The following is a 27337-nucleotide window of genomic DNA, read 5'->3' on the forward strand; positions in this document are numbered from 1 at the left end:
GTAAGGGAGACAAGATAGGGGATCTGGAAGATGCCCCTTCACCTGTACCACTAACAGTGCAGAAGTGCTTATGCTCCTGGGCACTTCCTCATTCCTTATGATGTCATCACACATATGGCTAGATTACGAGTTTTGCGGTAGATGAAAAAGCAGCGTTAACAGGTGCTAACACTGCTTTTTTACGCCCGCTGGTATTACGAGTCTTGCAGGTTTAGGGTCACCGCACACTTTTTTGGCCTTACCGCAAAACGACTTACATAAACTTCGTAAAGTCTTTTTTTCTATGGGACTTTCATACCGGTGGTATTACGAGTCTGTCCTGGGAGGCCAAAAAGTGAGCGGTATACCCTCTACCGCCAAGATTCGAACCGCATTTAAAAGTCAGCAGTTAAGAGTTTTATGTACAATGCGGTACCATAAAACTCATAACTAAACTGCTACAAAGTACACTAAACACCCATAAACTACCTATTAACCCCTAAACCGAGGCCCTCCCGCATCGTAAACACAATAATACATTTATTAACCCCTAATCTGCCGCTCTGGACATCGCTGCCACCTACATTATATTTATTAACCCCTAATCTGCCACTCCGGACACCGCCGTCACCTACATTATATGTATTAACCCCTAATCTGCCACCCCAATCTCGCCGCAACCTACCTACACTTATTAACCCATAATCTGCCGCCCCCGACATCGCCGCTACTATAATAAACATATTAACCCCTAAACTGCCACACTCCCGCCTCGCAAACATTGGTTAAATCTTATTAACCCCTAATCTGCGCCCCCAACGTCGCCGCAAATATACTAAATGTATTAACCCCTAAACCTAAGTCTAACCCTAACCCTAACACCCCCTAACTTAAATATAATTAAAATAAATCTAAATAAAACCTACTATCATTAACTAAATAATTCCTATTTAAAACTAAATACTTACCTATAAAATAAACCCTAAGCTAGCTAGAATATAACTAATAGTTACATTGTATCTAGCTTAGGTTTTATTTTTATTTTACAGGCAATAACTACCTAGTTAAAATAAATACAAAAGTACCTGTAAAATAAATCCTAACCTAAGTTACAATAACACCTAACACTACACTATAATTAAAGAAATTAACTAAATTAAATACAATTAAATGCATTAAATTAAATTAGCTAAAGTACAAAACCCCCCACTAAATTTCAGAAAATAAAAAACAAATTAAGGATATTTAAACTAATTACACCTAATCTAATAGCCCTATCAAAATAAAAAAATGCCCCCCAATAAAAAAACCCTAGCCTAAACTACCAATAGCCCCTAAAAGGGCCTTTTGTTTGGCATTGCCCTAAAGTAATCGGCTCTTTTACCTGTAAAAAAAAATACAAACAACCCCCCAACAGTAAAACCCACCACCCACACAACCAACCCCCCAAATAAAATACTAACAAAAAAAACCTAAGCTCCCGATTGCCCTGAAAAGGGCATTTGGTGGGCATTGCCCTTAAAAGGGCAGTTAGCTCTTTTGCAGGCCCAAGCCCTAACCTTAAAAAAAAAACAACCAATACACCCTTAAAAAAACCTAACACTAACCCCCTGAAGATCGACTTACCGGGAGATGTCTTCATCCAAGCCGAGCAGAAGAGGTCCTCTAGAGGAGCAGAAGTCTTCATCCAGACGGCATCTTCTATCTTCATCCATCCGGCGTGGAGCGGGTCCATCTTCAAGACATCCGACGTGAAGCATCCTCTTCATCCGACGATTAACACAGAATGAAGGTACCTTTAAGTGACGTTATCCAAGATGGCGTCTCTTAGATTCCGATTGGCTGATAGAATTCTATCAGTCAATCGGAATTAAGGTAGAAAAAATCAGCCAATAGGATTGAGCTCGCATTCTATTGGCTGTTCCAATCAACTAATAGAATGCGAGCTCATTCCTATTTGCTGATTGGATCAGCCAATAGGATTGAACTTCAATACTATTCGCTGATTGCATCAGCCAATAGGATTTTTTCTACCTTAATTCCGATTGGCTGATAGAATTCTATCAGCCAATTGGAATTTAAGGGACGCCATCTTGGATGATGTCACTTAAAGGTACCTTCATTCTGTATTAGTCGTCGGATGAAAAGGATGCTCCGCATTGGATGTCTTGAAGATGGACCCGCTCCGTGCCGGATGGATGAAGATAGAAGATGCCATCTGGATGAAGACTTCTGCCCATCTGGAGGATCTCTTCTGCCCAGCTTGGATGAAGACTTTTCCAGGCTTCGTTGAGGACTTCGGCCCAGCTTGGATGAAGACGTCTCCCGGTAAGCCGATCTTCAGGGGGTTAGTGTTAGGTTTTTTAAGGGTGTATTGTTTTTTTTTTTTTTGTTTTTTTTTTTAAGGTTAGGGGTTGGGCCTGCAAAAGAGCTAACTGCCCTTTTAAGGGCAATGCCCATCCAAATGCCCTTTTCAGGGCAATGGGGAACTTAGGTTTTTTTAGTTAGTATTTTATTTAGGGGGTTGGTTGTGTGGGTGGTGGGTTTTACTGTCGGGGGGGTTGTTTGTATTATTTTTTTTTACAGGTAAAAAAGCTGATTACTTTGGGGCAATGCCCCACAAAAGGCCCTTTTAAGGGCTATTGGTAGTTTAGTTTAGGCTGGGGGGGGGTTATTTGGGGGGGGGGGCATTTTTTTATTTTGATAGGGCTATTAGATTAGTTGTAATTAGTTTAAATATCTTGTTATTTGTTTTTTATTTTCTGTAATTTAGTGTTTGGTTTTTTGTACTTTAGCTAATTTTATTTTATTTAATTGTATTTAATTTAGTTAATTTATTTAATTATAGTGTAGTGTTAGGTGTTAGTGTAACTTAGGTTAGGTTTTATTTTACAGGTACTTTTGTATTTTAACTAGGTAGTTATAAAATAGTTAATAACTATTTAATAACTATTCTACCTAGTTAAAATAAATACAAACTGTAAAATAAAAATAAATCCTGAGCTAGCTACAATGTAACTATTAGTTATATTGTAGCTAGCTTAGGGTTTATTTTAAAGGTAAGTATTTAGTTTTAGAAATAAGAAAGTGGTAATCAAAACTTAAAGAAAGGCGCACAACTATGCATGGAAGTCCAATGAGATGCTAGTCTGATTTCTCTCTCTAGGATGACTACTAGTAGTATATACAGTGACAGTAAATGTTTTTTATAAACAAAAGAGTTTCCTTCTGTGATTTTCAACAATTCCTTGTTGTAGGTAAGTATATTGTGCTTACCGGAGAGTACCTCAATCCTATGAGGTAAGATGTCTGCTCTTGTATTTAAAGATGATTACTTGGATTATCAGGCAAAGTTGTCTTTTGTAGAAGTATTTCTCCTTTGTGGAAATGGAAATCCTGGACTCTCTTTTACTCTCCTTGTTTGTATTTCTCCTGATGGTGCAGGAATGGGAATCCTGGACTCTTTGTTCTCCTTCTTTGTCTTTCTCCTAGGAATGGAAATCCTGGACTCTCAGTTTTCTTTCTTTGTCTTTCTCCTGATGGTGAGATTCTCAGTCCCCTCGTGCGGTCATAATCGTATTAGGTAGGAAAGAGAAAGAAATGCACATAGCATAATACTGTTTGTATAAAAAGAAAATTTATTATGTACAAATAAATTATGCTTACATTTTTTTACCCTCAATCAGATATGAGGTAAGTTGCTTGCATATCAATAAAAACCTTTACACCAATGTTGTAGGCTGAGGTATGTCCTTTGTTGTAAGTGTTACTGTAGAAGGTGTATTATTTTAGACTTATAGCTGTCAGCTCAGTCTAAACAGTCCGTAGATGTTTTCCGTTGTTTTTATGTTTGTTAATTGACAAACACAAAGAGCCCCAGTCTAGTCTTTCTCCGTTGATTTAAATATTGTTATTTATCTAGGTTAAAGTTCATAACAATATAGATGGTAATCGTCTTTTTGCTTAGTGAAGGAGAAATAGACTGTTGTGGCTATAACAGAGTATCCAGTGTTTGATTCTAGAGCGCTACCAATCGCTATTAAGGCGGTTTTGAAATAAAGATACTAATGTAAAAATACAATATAGAGGTATAGCGAATTTGAACAGGGCCTGTCAGCCCACTTACATTTGTCCTTACACGTTTCAAAGTCTATCGTGACTTCTTCATCAGAGGCGTTAGTGGTATGACAGGATTCGGCGGGTAATTTTAAAGGGAAAAAGATGGGCGTGTTTTTTCTTGACTCTGTTCTATGTCGGCTGTTTGCATGTGACGTATTTACGTCTAGCGTGCAAGTTGTGTATTGATTTGTTTGACGGTTACTATGGAGACTGAGTGGTACCGTTATCTGACAACATAATGTGACGTGGCAAATTCACTCCTATGTCTTTAGAGGATGTGTAGCGTAGTTGTCATATGCGTTCTTTATGTGTGCCGAGGTAACCACCATTTCTTTATGAATGGATAGGTACATACTTCATGAATGGATAGGTACATGTGTGACGTATTTGCGTCAAGCATGCAAGTTGTATATTGATTTGTTTGAAAGTTACTATGGAGACTGAGTGGTACCGTTATCTGACAACATAATGTGACGTGGCAATTCACTCCTATGTCTTAAGAGGATGTGTAGCGTGGTTTTCATATGCGATCTTTGTGTGTACCGGGATAACCACCAATTCTAGTCTTATTTGTTAAAATAATTAGTGAGTAATGCTGGATAATGAATTTTTATTTATAAGTGGATAGGTACATGCCCTACCAAATAAAAGTAATTTGTAAGTGATACTGGAATCTGAATATTTATTCATGAGTGCACAGGTACTCTCTTTATTAGAAAAACTGTTCTTAGTGTTAGTACTGTATAAACCCTCATTTGTGTATATACCTTTGTGGTGTTAGGGTGTATAAAGTAATCTAATATAAGTCATAACAAGGATGGTTTTCTTAGAAACTTTTCTTATGTCCACAGTTATAACTAATAGTATCAGTAATATTAGGAAACTACAGAGAAATTTGAATAGTCTTGGATTGATATATGTAGGGAAGGGGGAAGTATGTTAATAGTGTAAAAAATATTTATGTATATATGCACACTGAGACTAGTTATTTTGGTTTCATTTTTTTGGGACTATCAAAAAAGAGAGAGAGATTCTGTCTACAATTTTACTAATTATAAGAAGGCGATGTCTTCGTTAAGACCCAAAGGGTTCATTGTTCCCATGTAGTGAATCCAAAAGGTTTCACGTTGGCGTAATTTAAGGAATCTATCTCCCCTGAGAAATTTCGGGTCTTGATTATGTGTTTTTTTTTAAATGTCTTGAAACACTGTGACCTTTGTATCCTACTTCTATATTTTTTATGTGTTCGAGAAGACGTTTTTTGTAGGGCCGTTTGGTGCGTCCTATAAACTGTAGGCCACAGGTACATTCAAGTAGATACATTACAAAAGTGCTCTTGCAGTTAGTAAGATTTTTTAGGTGACAATTTTTTTGAGAAAAAGCTTTTAGTACTATTTTTGTCGTTTTTTTTGGATCATAGGCATGCTCACAGCCTTTACAATTTGCCCTATTACATTTGAAGAAGCCTTTTGTATTAGAATTAAACCAATTGGTCTTGGGGATTGGATCTCTTAGTTTACTTGGGGCCAGTATTTGTTTGAGGCTCCTGTTTTTTCTAAATGTGATTATTGGTGCTGTCCCTGTGCTCTTTTTAAGAAATTTGTCCTGTTCGAGTATTGGCCAGTACTTTTTTAGAATTTTTTTTATTTCACGGGCTGCTTCATTATATGTTGTGACCATTCCTATTTACTTGTCATTGTTTTTGAGGTGTCCTTTATCTTTGTTATCGGAAAAACTAACGGCTAGATTTAGAGTTTTGCGGCCAAAGGGGTGCGTTAGCTACGCATGTTTTTTTTCCCCCGCACCTTTTAAACAACGCTGGTATTTAGAGTTCTCATAAGAGCTGCGTTAGGCTCCAAAAAGGGAGCGTACAGGCATATTTACCGCCACTGCAACTCTAAATACCAGCGTTGCTTACGGACGCGGCCAGCTTAAAAAACGTGCTCGTGCACGATTCCCCCATAGGAAACAATGGGGCATTTTGAGCTGAAAAAAAACCCTAACACCTGCAAAAAAGCAGCGTTCAGCTCCTAACGCAGCCCCATTGTTTCCTATGGGGAAACACTTCCTAAGTCTGCACCTAACACCCTAACATGTACCCCGAGTCTAAACACTTCTAACCTTAAACTTATTAAACCCTAATCTGCCGACCCTGCTATCGCTGACCCCTGCATATTATTTTAACCCCTAATCTGCCGCTCCGGACACCGCTGCAATTTACATTATAGCTATGAACCCCTAATCTGCTGCCCCTAACACCGCCGACCCCTATATTATATTTATTAACCCCTAATCTGCCCCCCCCAACGTCGCCGCTACCTACCTACAATTATTAACCCCTAATCTGCCGACAGGACCTCACCGCTACTATAATAAATGTATTAACCCCTAATCCGCCTCACTCCCGCCTCCAAAAACCCTATAACAAATAGTATTAACCTCTAATCTGCCCTCCCAAACATCGCAGACACCTAATTTAAGGTATTAACCCCTAATCTGCCGACCGGACCTCGCCGCTACTCTAATAAATGTATTAACCCCTAAAGCTAAGTCTAACCCTAACCCTAACACCCCCCTAAGTTAAATATAATTTAAATCTAACTAAATAAAATAAATCTTATTAAATAAATTGTTCCTATTTAAAGCTAAATACTTAGCTGTAAAATAAACCCTAATATAGCTACAATATAAATAATAATTACATTGTAGCTATTTTAGGATTAATATTTATTTTACAGGCAACTTTGTATTTATTTTAATCAGGTACAATAGCTATTAAATAGTTAATAACTATTTAATAGTTACCTAGTTAAAATAATTACAAAATTGCCTGTAAAATGAATCCTAACCTAAGTTACAATTAAACCTAACACTACACTATCAATAAATTAATTAAACAAACTACCTACAATTATCTACAATTAAATCAACTAAACTAAATTACAAAAAATAAAAAAAGATTACAAGAATTTTAAACTAATTACACCTACTCTAAGCCACCTAAAAAATAACAAAGCCCCCCCAAATAAAAAAAATGCCCTACCCTATTCTAAAATAAATATTTTACAGCTCTTTTACCTTACCAGCCCTTAAAAGGGCCTTTTGCGGGGCATGCCCCAAGGAAAACAGCTATTTTGCCTGTAAAAAAACATAAAATACCCCCCCAACATTACAACCCACCACCCACATATACCTAATCTAACCCAAACCCCCCTTAAAAAAACCTAACACTAAGCCCCTGAAGATCTTCCTACCATGTCTTCACCACGCCGGGTATCACCGATCCATCCAGAAGAGGCTCCAAAGTCTTCATCTTATCTGGCTTCGGACCCTCTGGAGCTCCTCCACAGGGTCCGAAGTCTTCATCCTATCCGGCAAGAAGAGGGCATCCAGACCGGTAGACATCTTCATTCAGACGGCATCTTCTATCTTCTTCCATCCGGCGCGGAGCGGGACCATCTTGAAGCAGCCGACGCGGATCAATCCTCTTCTAACGACGTCCGAATGAAGGTTCCTTTAAATGACGTCATCCAAGATGGCGTCCCTCAAATTCCGATTGGCTGATAGAATTCTATCAGCCAATTGGAATTAAGGTAGGAAAAATCTGATTGGCTGATTGAATCAGCCAATCAGATTCAAGTTCAATCCGATTGGCTGATCCAATCAGATTGAGCTTGCATTCTATTGGCTGTTCCGATCATCCAATAGATTTAAATTAGATTTAAATTATATTTAACTTAGGGGGGTGTTAGGGTTAGACTTTAGGGGTTAATACATTTATTATAGTAGCGGTGAGGTCCGGTCGGCAGATTAGGGGTTAATAATTGTAGGTAGCAGCAACGTTGGGGGGGGCAGATTAGGGGTTAATAAATATTATGTAGGGGTCGGCAATGTTAGGGGCAGCAGATTAGGGGTACATAGGGATAATGTAGTTTGCAGCGGTGTGCGGTCGGCAGATTAGGGGTTAACAAAATTTAATAGAGTGGCGGCGATGTGGGGGGGCCTCGGTTTAGGGGTACATAGGTAGTTTATGGGTGTTAGAGCACAGTACTTAAGAGCTTTATTAACCGGCGTTAGCCCAGAAAGCTCTTAACTCCTAGCTTTTTTCTGCGGCTGGAGTCTTGTCATTAGATTTCTAACGCTCACTTCAGACAAGACTCTAAATACCGGCGTTAGAAAGATCCCATTGAAAAGATAGGATACGCAATTGACGTAAGGGGATCTGCGGTATGGAAAAGTCGCGGCTGGAAAGTGAGCGTTAGACCCTTTCCTGACTGACTCTGATACCAGCGGGCGGCCAAAACCAGTGTTAGGACCCCCTAACGCTGGTTTTGATGGCTAACGCAGAACTCTAAATCTAGGCGTAAGTATTTAGTTTTAAATAGGAATTATTTAGTTAATGATAGGAATATTTATTTAGATTTATTTAAATTATATTTAAGTTAGGGGGTGTTAGGGTTAGGCTTAGGTTTAGGGGTTAATACATTTAGTATAGTGGCGGCCATGTTGGGGGCGCAGATTAGGGGTTAATAAATGTAGTTAGGTGGCGGCAATGTTAGGGACGGCAGATTAGGGGTTAATAAGATTTAACTAGTGTTTGCGATGCAGGAGTGCGGCTGTTTAGGGGTTAATATGTTATATTTGCGACGACATTGGGGGCAGCAGATTAGGGGTTAATAAGTGTAGGTAGGTGGCGGAGACATTGGGGGCGGCAGATTAGGGGTAAATAAATATAATGTAGGTGTCGGCGATGTTGGGGGCAGCAGATTAGGGGTTCATATGTATAATGTAGGTGGCGGCGGTGTCCGGAGCGGCAGAATAGGGGTTAATAAGTATAATGCAGGTGTTGGGGCGGCAGATTAGGGGTTAATAAGTGTAAGATTAGGGGTGTTTAGACTCGGGGTTCATGTTAGGGTGTTAGGTGTAGACATAAATTTTATTTCCCCATAGGAATCAATGGGACTGTGTTACTGAGTTATACGCTGCTTTTTTGCAGGTGTTAGACTTTTTATCAGCTGGCTCTCCCCGTTGATTCCTATGGGGAAATCGTGCGCGAGCACGTTACACCAGCTCATCGCTGACTTAAGCAGCGCTGGTATTGAAGTGATATTTGGAGCAAAATTTTGCTCTACGCTCACTACTTGTATTTTAACGACGGGTTTCTGAAAACCCGTAATACCAGCGCTGCATGTAAGTGAGCAGTGGGAAAAAACTGCTCATTAGCACCGCACCCCTGTTACCGCAAAACTTGTAATCTAGGCGACTGAATGGTAATATCACACCCACCAGTAGGTAACCAGCTATCAAGAGGATAAATCTCTGAGACATCAAATAAAGAACAACATAATGCCATTGTCACAAACGCCATAGCTGGGGTTTTTTCATTATTATTTTTTTTGTGCTGCACTAGGCACAGGGAAGTCTGATTCATACCAACTCCTTCATCTCTACACTGTACAAACATGTTTAGCTGTTTTGTCCCTAATATATTTCTCATGCATCCCTTTTAGACAACCATAGCTCATAGATTAATAATAGTGGTGTGCACAGGTGAAAAACTCAGTTCATACAAATCTTTCATTACAAATATTAAAAAAAGATTTGTTACCTCTGCTATTCAGAATTCCTCTCTATTTAAACAAATACCTACCATTTGTGGAACATTTACATTTATTTTCGTTAAGCAAATGTAAATGTTCCTTTGTTATTGGTAAAAAGGTTCACCCGTAGCGTAAAAGAAAAAAAAGTGGGGGGAAAAACCCACTCTCGCGCAAACCCGATCACATATTCTCATGTGCGCTGACCCGACATGAAGATATGAATATTTCCCATTCCAATATTCTTTACATAGCAGAATATGTTCAATTGATTCATAAATACATATTTCTACATATATCTGATGATATTTTGGTACAATATATATATCTATACCTATAGATGATCATATATAGGCAGTGACATCAGATGCTGGTGAGGCAGTGGCTAGGATACGCCTTCATTCTTTAGATATCCTTTGTTGAAGAAATAGCAATGCACATGGGTGAGCCAATCACATGAGGTATCTATGTGCAGCCACCAATCAGCAGCTACTGAGCATATTTAGATATTATTTTCAACAAAGGATATCAAAAGAATGAAGAAAATTAGATATTAGATGTAAATTGGAAAGTTATTTAAAATTGCATGCTCTTTCTAAATCATGAAAGAAAACATATGGGTTTCATGTCCCTTTAAATGGTGTCTTGGAAAACTGGTCTCACTTAGTAACATCTGATTTTAGTCTAAAGGATTGTAACAGAAACTTTTGCCAGATAATAAAATGCTTGCTCTGATTATGAGATCTCGAAATCCATGCCCATTAAAATATATGTTTAAAACATACTTTTTACTTTAATGCTGCAAATTATGCTTATAGATTATTTCATTATTCAGTAAATATAAAAATGTCTTGATCCAGTGGCGGCTGGTGAAATTTAAAGATGGTGGGGCGCTTGACCCCACCCCTTTAAATAAAGCCACACCATCAGATGGCACTACCATTTCATTAATTAAATAAATAAAAGGTAGACAGAAACACAGAAAAGCACTCGGGGGGGGGGAGAGAGACAGGGGGAGAGAGAGACACAGAGGGTTAGAGAGAGAGACACACAATCGCACACAGAGGGTTAGAGTGAGAGAAAGAGAGAGACACAATCACACATAGAGGGTTAGAGAGAGAGAAAGAGAGAGAGACACAATCACACACAGAGGGTTAGAGAAAGAGAGAGACACAATCACACACAGAGGGTTAGAGAAAGAGACACAATCACACACAGAGGGTTAGAGAAAGAGAGAGACACAATCACACACATAGGGTTAGAGAGAGAGAAAGAGAGAGAGAGAGAGAGACACAATCACACACAGAGGGTTAGAGAGAGAGAGAGACACAATCACACACAGAGGGTGAGAGAGAGAGAGAGAGAGAGAGAGACACAATCAAACACAGAGGGTTAGAGAGAGAGAAAGAGAGAGAGACACAATCACACACAGAGGGTTAGAGAGAGAGAGAGACACACAATCACACACAGAGGGTTAGAGAGAGAGAGAGAGAGAGAGAATCAAACACAGAGGGTTAGAGAGAGAGAAAGAGAGAGAGACACAATCACACACAGAGGGTTAGAGAGAGAGAGAGAGAGACACACACACAATCACACACACAGAGGGTTAGAGAAAGAGAGAGAGACACACAATCGCACACAGAGGGTTAGAGAGAGAGAGAAAGAGAGACACAATCACACACAGAGGGTTAGAAAGAGAGACACAATCACACACAGAGGGTTAGAGAGAGAAAGAGAGACACAATCACACACAGAGGGTTACAGAGAGAGAGAAAGAGAGAGAGAGAGACACAATCACACACAGAGGGTTAGAGAAAGAGAGAGAGAGAGAGACACAATCACACACAGAGGGTTAGAGAAAGAGAGAGACACAATCATACACAGAGGGTTAGAGAGACACATAAGGGATGAGAGAGTCAGAGGGGGAGGAAGAGAGACAGAGAAAGAGACCATGGGGGAGAACGACACATAAGGAGAGAGATGGATAGATAGAGAGACACACACACACACAAGGGGGGGGGGAGAGGGACCACTGCATTTTAAAGTAATAAAACAGCAGAGCTACAGAGAGTTCATAAAGTGAGACTATAAATTAGTGTGCAGTACAGAGGCAAGCTGCTAGTGTAAATTTTGAGTAAACAAACATACAAAAACAATCCTTAAACTGCTGTAAAAGAGTAAAAAAAACCCCACTAAACCGCATTCTTTAAATTATCATTTTCACTAACAGAATCTCTTTCAGCAAAATCTAAGGTTGCAGAACAGAGGGGTAGTGCGGAACTCTCTTTTTAATTGAATAAAAGCTTACAGCTGAACAGGGCAGCAACAAAATAAATGAAAGTATTTTTTTTTTCGGTTTTGTTTTATATCATTTAACATCCAGCCTCAACCCTAAGTTCCACTTACTAATGCCTCTCACTGGATTGGTTCAGCCCAAATAGGACTGCCTCAAATAAGCAGTTATGGGCCATGCAATGATCTTAACCACTTTCATCCAGTAGGTGGCGCAGCATTTTGTGTAATGGTGGGCAGACCTGCTTGTGCCTCTCCATTGCACAACATGTAGCTGTGAAAAAAAAATGCTGTGGAAAGAAAATAGCTATTATTTTTTTTAAAGCCAATAAAAAAAATATATTTTTGCCCATATGAGAGGTGAAGCGCTGCCTCACCTGCCTCTAGTGACTGCACATCACTGACTGCCACATAGCCACCACAAGTATCTATCCTATTAACCCCTACACCGCCACATACCCACCACAAGTATCTAGCCTATTAACCCCAACAGCCACATATCCACTGAAAGTATTATTCTATTAACCCCTATACCACCACATACCCACCACAAATATCTAACCTATTAACCCCTATTCCACCACATACCTACCACCAGTATTTATCATATTAACCCCTATAGCACCACTAGGCCACTGCAAGTGCTATCCTATTACCCCCCAAAACAAAAAAACTAAACAAAACACTAACACTAAAATAAATTACAATAACCCATTTGTAGGGCATTCCCTAAAGATAATACAGCTCTTTCACAAGTAAAATAAATGACAAGACCCCCCTCTACAATACAAGTAACTCCCTACCCCAAAATAATAAAGTCTACCTGATAAACCTTTCCTAGAAAATGAAATTGAAAATAAAAAAGACTATTCTTCAAAATAAAAACCCACACCAAAAAAGCCCTAACTAACCCCAAAGTTTGTACTCATCGTGCCAAAAATCCAGCTCCTCTTGATCCGACGTTGGGCCCTCTTCATTCCGGGTCCAGGCGCAGGGGGCTCATCCTCGTGGAGGTGGACTTTGGTGGTGCTTTCTGCCGTCTCTGCTCTGCATATTCTTTAATGCTGGGGCCCTCTTAATCCGTGGTCCAGGCGTGGGCACCCATTTTTACAGAGGTGGACTTCGGCTCTCTTCCTAGATCCCTCGTCTTCATGTGGTAATTGCTGCACACTGTATTTCCGTAAGTGCAGAACCCCTTTAAATAGGGGTACCAATTCATCACTATTGGCTGTTTTTAATCAGCGAATCCCTATTGGCTGTTGGCTGATTTGTAATTAGCCAATAGCAAGCAATTATTTTCTACTGGATGATTAAAATAATATTTAATTACTGGAAATAACAAAAGTTTAATGTGAAATTATGGGGCATATTTATCACTTGAGGCAGCGCTCTAAAGACCGCTGCTCCATAACTTGTACGGCTGCTCTGAGGCGGCGAACAGAAATCAACCTGATCGGGTTGATTGACACCCACTGCTAGCGGCTGATTGGCCACGAATCTGCAGGGGGCTGCATTGCACCAGCAGTTCACAAGAACTGCTGGTGCAATGATAAATGCAGACTGCGTATGCTGTCAGCATTTATCGATGAGCAGCAATGTGCAGGGGACAGGATACGTATTGTATCATGTCTGCTCGCACATTGTTAAATGTGCCCCTATGACTTTATAATTTATTAATTTTGTCTCTACTATATATATGTGTGTAAGTTAAATTGAAAAGAAATCCGCAAGCACTTATCTTCAATTAAAATTCCAGTTTATTCAGCAAAGTTAAAGGATGGATGAAACCATTTTACATAGCTTCAAGCAACAAATAAGTCTTTGACATGTTTCGGCCGTAGCCTTTATCACAGACATAAATAAAACAATGTGTGCTAAAAATTTATGCCCTTAGCTGGTTAATCATTGGTTGTTCAATTTACCTGTGCACAAATCACCTAAGACCTATTTCCTCTAAAATTGTTAACCCTATGCATACCAAATAAAGCAATTCATTTAACTTATTCATAATATATTGTGCTTAACCTATTGTTTAATATATAAAGTTAGTTGCACCTCTGTGCTCATCAATTTTCATATATTTGGAATAATAGTAAACAATTATACAGAGCCAACGGAAAGTAATATTAAGTTTAAACCAGTAAAGATGCTGTAAGAAAAATTTGGGTGTATAAATAAAGGGATATAAAACATTTACAACGGATATCAAATATACATATATATATATATATATATATATATACCATCATGTTACATAATTCATAATGGCTGTGTTGTATATACAGTTATATTTCATCATATTACATAATTTATAATTGCTGTATTGTGTATACATATATGACACTACAGACAAGTAATAAACACCTTTTGAGAATAAAATAATTGTCAATTGTATAAATACCCGAAGCCAAATGGCATAGTGTGTATGTGTGTGTGTGTATGTATATGTATGTATATATGTATGTATATATATATAAATTTCTTTCATGTAATTAGCAAGAGTCCATGAGCTAGTGACGTATGGGATATACATTCCTACCATGAGGGGCAAAGTTTCCCAAACCTCAAAATGCCTATAAATACACCCTCACCACACCCACAAATCAGTTTTACAAACTTTGCCTCCCATGGAGGTTGTGAAGTAAGTTTGTGCTAGATTCTACGTTGATATGCGCTTCGCAGCAGGCTGGAGCCCGGTTTTCCTCTCAGTGTGCAGTGAATGTCAGAGGGATGTGAGGAGAGTATTGCCTATTTGAATTCAATGGTCTCCTTCTACGGGATCTTTTTCATAGGTTCTCTGTTATCGGTCGTAGAGATTCATCTCTTACCTCCATTTTCAGATCGAAGATATACTCTTATATACCATTACCTCTACTGATTCTCGTTTCAATACTGGTTTGGCTTTCTACTACATGTAGATGAGTGTCCTGGGGTAAGTAAATCTTATTTTTTTTGTGACACTCTAAGCTATGGTTGGGCACTTTTATGTTAAAGTTCTAAATATATGTGTTTAAACATTTATTTGCCTTGATTCAGGATGATCAATATTCCTTATTTCAGACAGTTTCATTATTTGGGATAATGCATATGAATTATCAATTTTTTTCTTACCTTTAAATTGACTTTTTTCTCTGTGGGCTGTTAGGCTCGCGGGGGCTGAAAATGCTTAATTTTATTGCTTCATTCTTGGTGCAGACTTTTTTGGCGCAAAAAATGTCTTTGTCATTTCCGGCATCGTACTTGTCGCCGGAAGTTGTTCGTGATTTCGTAATTTTTTTGATGTTTTGCGCCAAAAATGTCGGCGTCACCGGATGTGGCGTCATTCTCGGCGCCAAAAGCATTTAGGCGCCAATAATGTGGGCGTCTTTTTTGGCGCTAAAAAATGTGGGCGTCATTTTTGTCTCCACCTTTTTTTCTCATTATTTAAGTCTCATTTTTCTTTTGCTTCTGGTTACTAGAGGCTTGTTCATTGGCATTTTTTCCCATTCCTGAAACTGTCATTTAAGGAATTTGATAGATTTTGCTTTATATGTTGTTTTTTCTCTTACATATTGCAAGATGTCTCAGATTGACCCTGGATCAGAAGCTACTTCTGGAAAATCGTTGCCTGATGCTGGTTCTACCAAAGTTATGTGCATTTGTTGTAAACTTGTGGTATCTGTTCCTCCGGCTGTAGTTTGTGATGAATGTCATGATAAACTTGCTAATGCAGATTCAATTTCCATTAGTAATATTACATTACCTGTTGCTGTTCCATCAACATCTAATACTCAGGATGTTCCTGTTAATATAAGAGATTTTGTTTCTAAATCTATTAGGAAGGCTATGTCTGTTATTCCTCCTTCCAGTAAGCGTAAAAAGTCTATTAAAACTTCTCATTTCTCAGATGAATTTTTAAATTAACATCATCATTCTGATTTGTCTGTTTCTGATGAGGATTTTTCTGGTTCAGAGGATTCTGTCTCAGATATTGACACTGATAAATCTTCATATTTATTTAAAATGGAATTTATTCGTTCTTTACTTAAAGAAGTTTTAATCGCTTTAGAAATTGAGGATTCTAGTCCTCTTGATACTAAATCTAATAAGCGTTTAAATTTGGTTTTTAAACCTCCTGTAGTTATTCCGGAAGTTTTTTCCTGTCCCTGATGCAATTTCTGAAGTAATTTCTAGGGAATGTAATAATCTGGGTAATTCTTTTACTCCTTCTAAGAGATTTAAGAAATTGTATCCTGTGCCATCTGACAGATTAGAGTTTTAGGACAAAATCCCTAAAGTTGATGGGGCTATCTCTACTCTTGCTAAGCGTAATACTATTCCTACGGCAGATAGTACTTCCTTTAAGAATCCTTTAGATAGGAAGATTGATTCCTTTCTAAGGAAAGCTTATTTATGTTCAGGTAATCTTTTTAGGCCTGCTATTTCTTTGGCTGATGTTGATGCAGCTTCCACTTTTTGGTTGGAGGCTTTGGCACAACAAGTGTCAGATCATAATTCTCATAGCATTGTTAAAAATCTTCAACATGCTAATAACTTTATTTGTGATGCCATCTTTGATATCATCAGAGTTGATGTCAGGTATATGTCTTTAGCTATTCTAGCTAGAAGAGCTTTATGGCTTAAAACTTGGAATGCTGATATGTCTTCTAAGACTTTGCTTTCCCTTTCTTTCCAAGGTAATAAATTGTTTGGTTCTCAGTTGGATTCTATTATTTCAACTGTTACTGGGGGGAAAGAAACTTTTTTACCTCAGGATAATAAATCTAAAGGCAAATATAGGGCTGCTAATCGTTTTCGTTCCTTTCGTCAGAATAAGGAACAGAAGCCTGATCCTTCCCCTAAAGGAACGGTTTCCGTTTGGAAACCGTCTCCAGTCTGGAATAAATCCAAGCCTTTTAGAAAGCCAAAGCCAGCTCCCAAGTCCACATGAATGTGCGGCCCTCATTCCAGCGCAGCTGGTAGGGGGCAGATTACGATTTTTCAAAGAAATTTGGGTCAAATCGATTCAGTCTTTGGATTCAGAACATTGTTTCACAAGGGTACAGAATAGGTTTCAAGGTAAGGCCACCTGCAAGAAGATTTTTTCTTTCTCGCATTCCAATAAATCCAGTGAAGGCTCAGGCATTTCTGAAATGTGTTTCAGATCTAGAGTTGGCTGGAGTAATTGTGCCAGTTCCAGTTCTGGAACAGGGGCTGGGGTTTTACTCAAATCTATTCATTGCACCAAAGAAGGAGAATTCCTTCAGACCAGTTCTTGATTTAAAAATATTGAATCGTTATGTAAGGATACCAACATTCAAAATGGTAACTATAAGGACTATTCTACCTTTTGTTCAGCAAGGGCATTATATGTCCACAATAGATTTGCAGGATGCATATCTGCATATTCCGATTCATCCAGATCACTTTCAGTTTCTGAGATTCTCTTTTCTAGACAAGCATTACCAATTTGTGGCTCTGCCGTTCGGCCTAGCAACGGCTCCGAGGATTTTTTCAAAAGTTCTTGGTGCCCTTCTATCTGTAATCAGAGAACAGGGTATTGTGGTATTTCCTTATTTGGACGATATCTTGGTACTTGCTCAGTCTTCACATTTAGCAGAATCTCATACAAATCAACTTGTGTCGTTTCTTCAAGAACATGGTTGGAGGATCAATTTACCAAAGAGTTAATTGATTCCTCAGACAAGGGTAACCTTTTTAGGTTTCCAAATAGATTCAGTGTCCATGACTTTGTCTCTGATGGACAAGAGACGTCTGAAATTGATTTCAGCCTGTCGAAACCTTCGGTTTCAATCATTCCCTTCGGTAGCCTTATGCATGGAAATTCTAGGTCTTATGACTGCTGCATCGGACGCGATCCCCTTTGCTCGTTTTCACATGCGACCTCTTCAGCTCTGTATGCTGAACCAGTGGTGCAGGGATTATACAAAGATATCACAGTTAATATCTTTAAATCCGATTGCACGACACTCTCTGACGTGGTGGACAGATCACCATCGTTTAATTCAAGGGGCTTCTTTTGTTCTTCCAACCTGCACTGTGATCTCAACAGATGCGAGTCTGACAGGTTGGGGAGCGGTATGGGGGTCTCTGACAGCGCAGGGGGTTTGGGAATCTCAAGAGGCGAGATTACCAATCAACATTTTTTTTTTTTTTCAGAGCTCTTCAGTCGTGGCCTCTTCTGAAGAGAGAATCGTTCATTTGTTTTCAGACGGACAATGTCACCACCATGGCATATATCAATCATCAAGGGGGGACTCACAGTCCTCTGGCTATGAAAGAAGTATCTCGAATACTTGTATGGGTGGAATCCAGCTCCTGTCTAATTTCTGCGGTTCACATCCCAGGTATAGACAATTGGGAAGCGGATTATCTCAGTCGCCAGACGTTGCATCCGGGCGAATGGTCTCTTCACCCAGAGGTATTTCTTCAGATTGTTCAAATATGGGGTCTTCCAGAAATAGATCTGATGGCTTCTCATCTAAACAAGAAACTTCCCAGGTATCTGTCCAGATCCAGGGAGCCTCAGGCGGAGGCAGTGGATGCATTATCGCTTCCTTGGAAGTATCACCCTGCCTATATCTTTCCGCCTCTAGTTCTTCTTCAAAGAGTGATTTCCAAGATTCTAAAGGAGCGTTCGTTTGTACTGCTGGTGGCTCCAGCATGGCCTCACAGGTTTTGGTATGGGGATCTTGTTCGGATGGCCAGTTGCCAACCTTGGACTCTTCCGTTAAGACCAGACCTTCTATCTCAAGGCCCATTTTTCCATCAGGATCTCAAATCATTAAATTTGAAGGTATGGAGTTTGAACGCTTGATTCTTAGTCATAGAGGTTTCTCTGACTCCGTAATTAATACTATGTTACAGGCTCGTAAATCTGTGCCTAGGAAAATATATTATCGAGTCTGGAAGACTTAAATTTCTTGGTGTTCTTCTCATCAATTTTCCTGGCATTCTTTTAGAATTCCTAGAATTTTACAGTTTCTTCAGGATGGTCTGGATAAAGGTTTGTCTGCCAGTTCCTTGGAAGGACAAATTTCTGCTCTTTCTGTGCTGTTTCACAGAATGTTTCTTTTGGCCATCTCTTCTGCTAGAAGAGTTTCTGAGTTATCTGCTCTTTCTTGTGAACCTCATTTTCTGATTTTTCATCAGGATAATGCAGTGTTGCGGACTTCATTTACATTTTTACCTAAGGTTGTGAATTCTAACAACAGTGGTAGAGAGATTGTGGTTCCTTCATTGTGTCCTAATCCTAAGAATTCTAAGGAAAGATCATTACATTCTTTGGATGTAGTAAGAGCTTTGAAATATTATGTTGAAGCTACTAAGGATTTCCGAAAGACTTCTAGTCTATTTGTTATCTTTTCTGGTTCTAGGAAAGGTCAGAAGGCTTCTGCCATTTCTTTGGCATCTTGGTTAAAGTCTTTGATTCATCATGCTTATGTTGAGTCGGGTAGAACTCCGCCTCAAAGGATTACAGCTCATTCAACTAGGTCAGTTTCTACTTCCTGGGCATTTAGGAATGAAGCTTCGGTTGATCAGATTTGCAAAGCAGCAACCTGGTCTTCTTTGCATACTTTTACTAAATTCTACCATTTTGATGTGTTTTCTTCTTCTGAAGCAGTTTTTGGTAGAAAAGTACTTCAGGCAGCTGTTTCAGTTTGATTCTTCTGCTTATAATTTCAGTTTTTTTCATTATAAGATTTAAACTTTGTTTGGGGTGTGGATTAATTTTCAGCGGAATTGGCTGTCTTTATTTTATCCCTCCCTCTCTAGTGACTCTTGCGTGGAAGTTCCACATCTTGGGTATTTATTATCCCATACGTCACTAGCTCATGGACTCTTGCTAATTATATGAAAGAAAACATAATTTATGTAAGAACTTACCTGATAAATTCATTTCTTTCATATTAGCAAGAGTCCATGAGACCCACCCTTTTTTGTGGTGATTTTGATTTTTTTGTATAAAGCACAACTATTCCAATTCCTTATTTTTTATGATTTCGCACTTTTTTTCTTATCACCCCACTTCTTGGCTATTCGTTAAACTGATTTGTGGGTGTGGTGAGGGGTGTATTTATAGGCATTTTGAGGTTTGGGAAACTTTGCCCCTCCTGGTAGGAATGTATATCCCATACGTCACTAGCTCATGGACTCTTGCTAATATGAAAGAAATGAATTTATCAGGTAAGTTCTTACATAAATTATGTTATATATAACTCAATATGTAAATTCATTAGTTAAAAAACAAATGAACTTCAGCAAAAACTTGAATAATAATACCAATAATAATGCTAGTGTGAGTAAATCAAGCTATTCAAACTATAACTATTAGTACAAAATAATGAATTAATTTGATTAAAGTTTCACTGTATTGTTGTCTTATTGCAAATCATGCAAAAAAATAGTATTATTCCAAAAATGAATTATATCATACAGTGAATTGAAGCCATTTGGTGTCCTAGTATTCAAAGAGAAGATCCAAAAAGCTTCCCTTTTAAGGAGCAGTTTGTTCAAATTCCCTCCTCTCTTTGGTTTCTTTAATTTTTCTATAATTTTCCATTTAAAGGTCAGGTTAGAACTGTCGTGTATCTGTATAAAGTGTTTAGTAAGTTCTGACTTGGCGTCTGCTCTTTTTATATCAGAGAGGTTCTGTCGTATTCTTTCCCTTGCCTCTCTAGATGTACATCCAATGTATTGTTTCTCTGAGCATGTACACCAAGCCAGATACACAACAAATTTTGAACGACAATTGACGCAACTTTCAACCCGATATTCTTTTGATGTCATGTAAGATGCAAACTTGTCACCTTTGTCAATAAAGCTACAAGGGATGCATTGGCTGTAGCCACATTTGAACATTCCCTTAGAGGTGAGCCAAGAACTAGTTTGATTATGCACTGGTAAATCACTTGGTGATAAAATGTTACCCAGTGTAACCCCCTTTCTGTATGAAAATCTGCATCCCTTTTCTACTACTAATAATAATAATCTTGCAGATATCATCATAGTTGGTGGAATACTGGGTAACAAATGTCACTTGGTCATTGTCTCGTCTCATGGTCATGTATCTGTCAATAAGCATTTTCTGTCAGTTTCGTCTACCTGTTTTTTCACTTTCTCAATTAATTTCTTGTTATATCCTCTATCATACAGCCGCATTTTGAGGTCATCACTGTGCTTGTTATATTCCTTAATATGTGTACAATTTCTCTTGAGTCTAACAAATTGACCCTTGGCTATAGACTTCTACACACTACCTGGGGGATTACTTTTCCCATATAAGAGGGTATTTCCGGAAATTGGTTTTCTGCAGTTTGTTGTCTCCACCTTTTTAGTTTGATTGTTTGATTCAATTTGTAGATCTAAATAGCAAATTGTGTTTTTATTATACTCACATGTGAACCTAAGGCCCCATATATTCTGATTGAGATACTGAACAAAGTCCACAACATCTGTCTGATCCCCTTTCCATATGAAAATTAGGTCATCAATATATCTATAATAAGACCCAATATTACTAGCATAAGCATTATTTTCTCCATATATGGTGTCAAGTTCTCACCAATCCATGGTGAGATTAGCAAACGAGGGGGAAATTTTTGCCCCCATTGCCGTATCTCTTGTCTGGAGAAAATCATTCCCATCGAATCTAAAATGGTTGTGCTTTAGTAAAAAATTTGTGACCTCCAGAACATAATTGATTAAACTGGATGTGTAAGTGCCCTATCTCTCCAAGAAAAAATGTATTGCTCTTAACCCCATTTAATGAGGTATTGAGGAATATAGGGACACCACATCTACAGTTAACCAACAGTAGTGTGGTTCCCAATTACATTTCTCCAAAATCTGTAAAAGATGTTTCATGTCCCTAAAATGACTTCTAAGATTTGAGACTAGCGGCTGCAACAGGCTATCAAGCCATTCTGATAATGGTTCAGGCATATCAACCCTATGCCTGATACAATGGGATGTCCTTTTACCTGCTCAATAGATTTATGGACCTTTAGGAAGAATGTGGAATATGGGTATAATAGGTTCTTGTACTAATAAATAGTCAAAGGTTTCCCTGTCAATATGGCCTAGTTCTTGGCCATCATCCAATAATTACCTAATTTCCTTCTGAAAAACTGTAGTGGGGTCACCTGGTAAAGATCTATAATCCTCCTGGCACCCTAGTTGCCTTGAAATTTCATCCTTGTATGCCGTCCTACTACACTCCCACCCACTACACTCCCACCCTTATTGGCCATTTTTAGCACCAGCTGATCATTCTTCCTCAAAGAGTTCATGGCCTTTTTCTCTTCCAAGGTAAAATTTGGGTGGACAGTGGTAGGTCCTTTAGACAAATTAATGAGGTCTGCCTCCACTCTTTTCTGGAAAGATAACAGAATATCTCCTCTGGTCTGTACTGGGTAGAAAATTGATTTGGGCCTAAAGCCCACATGTAAGTCTATTCCTGCTGTTTGTATTAATCCTTCTCTTTCTAAACTAACTCAACTTTCCATATCTTGTAACTCAGAAAAATCTAAAAAAGTGTGGTCATTATCTCTTACAGGAGTTTGTGTATTATGCCTGTTGTCAGAAGGAGCCATTGGTTGATTATTAAAATGTTTCCTAAGTGTCATATTTCGAATTAACTTATTAACATCTACCAATGTTTGAAATAAGTTGAATTTACTTGTGGGCACAAATCCTAAGCCATAATTTAAAATTCTAATTTCACATTCATTGAGGGGATAATCTGTAAGGTTAATCACATTATTTTTAACAACACTACAAGCTACATGCTCTATTGGTATTTGACCTATTTCTTGTTTTGTCTCAAGGAGTACAGAGAGTGGCTCATTCTTCCTCTCCTTGTTCCTCTTCTTGAACCTCTTCCCTCCCCTCCTCCTTTTGCGGGGGGATTCATTGGGGCTGTGTGAAAAACCTGATATAGATTGTTAAGATCCGGATTTGTCAAAGATGTATTATCATTTTCGCTGCCCACCAAGGGAGGGAAGCTATTGTTACCTGCCCGAGCCGTAAGATCACCTGTCTTATCTGTAAACCTGACCACTTTCTGATCCTTGGCTGTTTTTAATATTGGTTTGGGATGTGTTTTACTAATCTCTTGATCATTATATGACAGATCATTCTCTGAATGGCTTGTACCCCCTGACTCTGAGCCTGTTGTGTTGTTATCTGGATTTCTCCTCCTATTTCTATCCCTTTGTCTATTCCTGGAAAATCTTTGCCAAAGATAAACTCTATTCTGAATATAGTCCTGTTGATCACCATATATTTCTCATATTTAGTCTCTACTAATTCTTTCTTTAGTGAGGCTATAGTTTCTTTTAGTATACTGTCATATTCCCTATATTTAGTCTCAGTAGTATATGTATCTAGTTCAACCTGTAACTTCACTATTTCTATTCTCACGTCCAAGAGTTGACTATCCTTGTATTCTAGTAAAAGTTCAATGAGTTTAAATGAACATTCTGACAAATTGTTATTCCATTTGTCAATAAAGGTTTGATCCTCTGTTTGAAAGGAAGGAAATTTCCTAATCCTAAATCCTTGAGGGACAATTTTCAAATGGATATACCTTTCCAATGTCCATTTATCCCATTTTAATTTGGTTTCCTTTTTCATTAGTGTTTCAAGTGTCTGAAAACGACCACCCAGAGAACATATAACTGCTGTCTCATTGAAGATCTGTTCAAAATCATTTTCAAGTTGGTCTAATTCAGCCACTGAAATCTGGGAATAATACAGATTACCAGACTCCTCATTCCCCATAGATGCCTCCATTACTGCGTGCTATAGTATGGTGTATATATATTACAATTACTTTTTTTTAATGTGTGCACCATTACCACCACCATGACATTTTCTGTCCTATTATTAATATAACTCTAAAAATAAGTAATAATTTAGCCTAATATGGAAGGTTCTCATTAAAAAAACATATTAAAATCATTCATACATACATTTAGGCCTGATGATCGAAATTGGCACGGGGCAGCGAAATATTCAAAGGGATCCTCCAATATGTCGAGCAGGCCTGTTGAAATATTCCAAGCTCCTGACATAGCTGCTAACAGGCGGCATCACCAAGAGGCATTTACTATACATGCCATTGGTCGGTGATGCTGGCTATAGATAACACCCAACATTGCCCCCCATATTGGCGATGGATAATAAACAAACCCTTGGAACATATCTGCGGCAACAGAATCAATGCGTGACCACCTTTCTACCAAAAGCTGCTTCTGAAGAGGCAAAAACATCAAAATGGTAAAATTTGGTAAAAGTATGCAAAGAAGACCAAGTGGCTGCTTTGCAGATTTAATCAACTAAAGCCTCATTCTTGAAAGCCCAAGATGTAGCAACTGATCTTGTAGAATGAGCAGTAATTCTCTGAGGTGGAGACTGACCCACTTCCAAATAAGCTTTGTGAATCAGAAGTTTTAACCAAGAGGCTGAAGAAATAGTAGAAGCTTTCTGACCCTTCGGTGAACCAGTAAAAATGACAAACAAACTAGAAGTCTTTCTGAAATCTTTAGTGGCAGCAACATAATATTTCAAAGCTCTGACAACATCCAAAGAATGTAAAGATTTTCCTGCATCATTTTTAGGATTAGGACACAAAAAGGGAACAACAATTTCCCTGTTAATGTTGTTATAATTATCAACCTTTGGCAAAATTTTTAAAGTAGTCCGCAAAGCTGCTTTGTCTTGATGAAAAATCAAGGAAGGTGTTTCACAAGAAAGGGCGGATAATTCTGAAACTCTTCTAGCAGCAGAGATAGCTAAAAGAAACAGAACTTTCCAAGAAAGTAGTTTAATGTCTAAAGAATGCATAGAGGAGCCTGCAAAGACTGTAACACTAGATTGAGGCTCACTGGAGGAGAAATATATGTAATTACAGGTTTATTCTAGACAAAGCCTGAACAAAACAATGAATGTCTGGAAGATAACCAATCTGTTGGTGAAACATAACAGAAAAAGCAGAAATCTGTCCTTTCAAATTACTGGCAGATAAGTCCTTATTCAGAAACTGAAGAATTCTAGGAATTCTAAATTTATGCCAAGAAAAATTATGAGTGGAACACCAGGAAATATAAGTTTTCCAAACCTTATAATATATTTTTATGGAAATAGGTTTTCTTGCTTGAATCATAGTATTACTTACAGAGTCTGGAAATTCTCTGTGATTGAGAACTAGGTGTTCAATCTCCACTCCATTAAGTTCTTAGATTTTATGTCTGGATGAAAGAATGGACCTTGAGACAGAAGGTCTGGTCTTAGAGGAAGATGGATATCTGAACTAAATCTGCATACCAGACCCTGAGAGGCTATGCAGGAGTTATCAGAAGTACTGATCATTGTTCTATCTTGATTTTTGAAATCACTCTGGGTAGTAGAACTAGTGGAGGAAATATATAAGCATATTGGAATGACCAAGGTACTGCTAGAGCATCCATCATTACTGCCTAAAGATTCTTTGACCTTGCAAGGTATCTGGGAAGTTTCTTGTTTAAATGAGAGGCCATGAGATCTATTTGTGGAAGACCCCAGATCTGAACAATTTGTAAGAATACATCCTGATGGAGAGACTATTCCCCCGGGTGTAGTGGCTGACGGCTGAGATAATCTGGCTCCCAGTTGTCCACACCTGGGATGTGAATTGCATTGATGAGACAGGAATTGGTTTCTGCCCAAGAAAGTATCTGAGATACTTTTTTCATGGCTAGGTAACTTTGAGTTCCCCCTTGATGATTGACATATGCCACTGTTGTGAGTTTGTCTGTTTGAAAACGAAGGAAAGGTTTGTTCTTTAAAAGAGGCCAAGCTTGAAGAGCTTTGAAAAGAGCATGGAGTTCTAAGATATTGATTGGAATCTTTGTTTCCTGAATATTCAAAACGCACTGTGCAGTCAGGGCCCCCCATACTGCTCCTCGACCCATAAGACTTGCATCTGGTGTAATCACAGACCAGGTAGGACAAACAAAGGAGGCTCCCTGAAGAAATTGGTGGTCTAGCCACCATGTCAGAGAAAAATGAGTGTTGATATCCAAGAATATTAGTTGTGATATTTGAGTATAATCCTTGCACCATTGGCGCAGTATGCAAAGTTGAAGAGGACTTATATAAAAACGAGCAAACGGGATTGCGTCCGATGCTGCAATCATTAGTCTTAACACCTCCATGCACATAGCCACTTAATGGTATGATAGAGACTGAAGGGTCAGACAAGCTGAAACTAATTTTATTTGTCTATTTTCTGTCAGAGAACGAGTCATGGACACTGAGTCTATTTGGAATCCCAAATAAGTGACCTTTGTGTAAGGAATCAAGAAACTCTTTAGAAAATTGATCCTCCAACCATGATTTTGAAGAAACAACAATAGTTGAGTCGTGTGAGATTCTGCTAAATCAAAAGATTGAGCTAGAACCAAGATATCATCCAAATAAGGAAATGCAGCAATAAACAGAGTATTATTAGCACTGGGTTTCATAAGAAAAGTCTTTTATTAGTTTATTCCTTTAAAAACAACGGGATATAACAATCCCCAGGGTAAAAACTGAGGTATAATAAGTTGAAGTGGCAGTATGAATAGCCTATTCATACTGCCACTTCAACTTATTATACCTCAGTTTTTACCCTGGGGATTGTTATACCCTGTTGTTTTTAAAGGAATAAACTAATAAAAGACTTTTCATATGAAACCTGGTGCTTCTAATACTCTGTTTGTTTATAACTATTGGCCGCAGAGAGCATGGTTACTTTTTAAGACCTGCAGAGGGTTACGGTGCGCAATCTGCAAGGAGTTCTCTATTTAGGGGATACATTACATCTGACTGCAAGGTGAGGATCTGGGCCCTTATGTGGAACGGATTGTTTGGTTTCTCTCTGCCCACAGATTGTGGGGATTCAAGGAAAAGGCGTTACTTTGAAGGAGTTGAACCGCATCTTTATAACAGGGTAAGATCTGGATCAAATTACAAGTCAGCATTACTTGAGCTCACATTCAATTATTGTGATTCGTTTTTCAATACATATTGGGGGGAATGTCTATTGTAACGCATTGAGCAGACTGTTCAGCACTGTAAATACACATATAAGACTATTTATGTATATATCATTATGTGCAGTGTACTCTACCTCCCCACTCTACACAAACACAGCAATACCCTGCTCTCTGATTACAGATAGAAGGGCATGGAGAACCTTTGAAAATATTCTTGGTTCTGTTGCTAGGCCAAACAGAAGAGCAACAAACTGAAAATGCTTTTCTAGAAAAGAGACTCTCATAAATTGAAAATGGTCTGGATGAATAGGGATGTGAAGATAAGCATCA

The sequence above is a fragment of the Bombina bombina genome, chromosome 2 (assembly GCF_027579735.1).
Source record: "Bombina bombina isolate aBomBom1 chromosome 2, aBomBom1.pri, whole genome shotgun sequence".
Taxonomy (NCBI): domain Eukaryota; kingdom Metazoa; phylum Chordata; class Amphibia; order Anura; family Bombinatoridae; genus Bombina; species Bombina bombina.